A 642-nucleotide genomic window follows, 5' to 3' on the forward strand; every position below is an offset into this window, starting at 1 on the left:
TCCTCAAGCCATTCTAGATGTATATGACTTTCTTCTTTCAGATGAATACAATCAGAGTTATATTAAAAAACATACTGGCTCTACCAAGCTTTATAATGAGAGTGGATGGTAGCTCAAAATTTGAAGTCCAAAAAATTGAACCAATCCATTATGAAAGAAGTCCACACGGCTCCGGGGGGTTCATAAAGGCCTTCTGAAGCGACGAAAAATATAGAAAAATATCTATATTTACAACTTTATAAACCTTAATCTCTAGCTTCCGCTAACTGTCATACACGCATTCACGAGAGAGTGGCGTCCAGCAGATGACGTAGCACGTAGGCAAACGCGGTGACGAACGCGGAAGTGATGAACCCGCGTTCCACAAGTGACGAATGTGGAAGCGCAGAGGAGAGAACAAAACAAGACACCGGTCACGAATTAGTAGTTATTCTCACCGGAGTTTACGCTACGCCTACGTCATCCGCTGGATGCCTCTCTCATGAATGCCTGTGCGACATTTAGCGGAAGTTAAGAGATTAAGGTTTATAAAATTGTTAATATGGATATTTTTCTTACACAAATTCATCGCTTCGCTTCAGGAGGCCTTTATTAACCCCCCGGAGCCGTGTGGACTTCTTTTATAATGGATTGGTTCAATTT

Source organism: Sinocyclocheilus anshuiensis, unplaced genomic scaffold, assembly GCF_001515605.1.
Source record: "Sinocyclocheilus anshuiensis isolate Anshui unplaced genomic scaffold, SAMN03320099.WGS_v1.1 scaffold2041, whole genome shotgun sequence".
NCBI classification, from domain to species: domain Eukaryota; kingdom Metazoa; phylum Chordata; class Actinopteri; order Cypriniformes; family Cyprinidae; genus Sinocyclocheilus; species Sinocyclocheilus anshuiensis.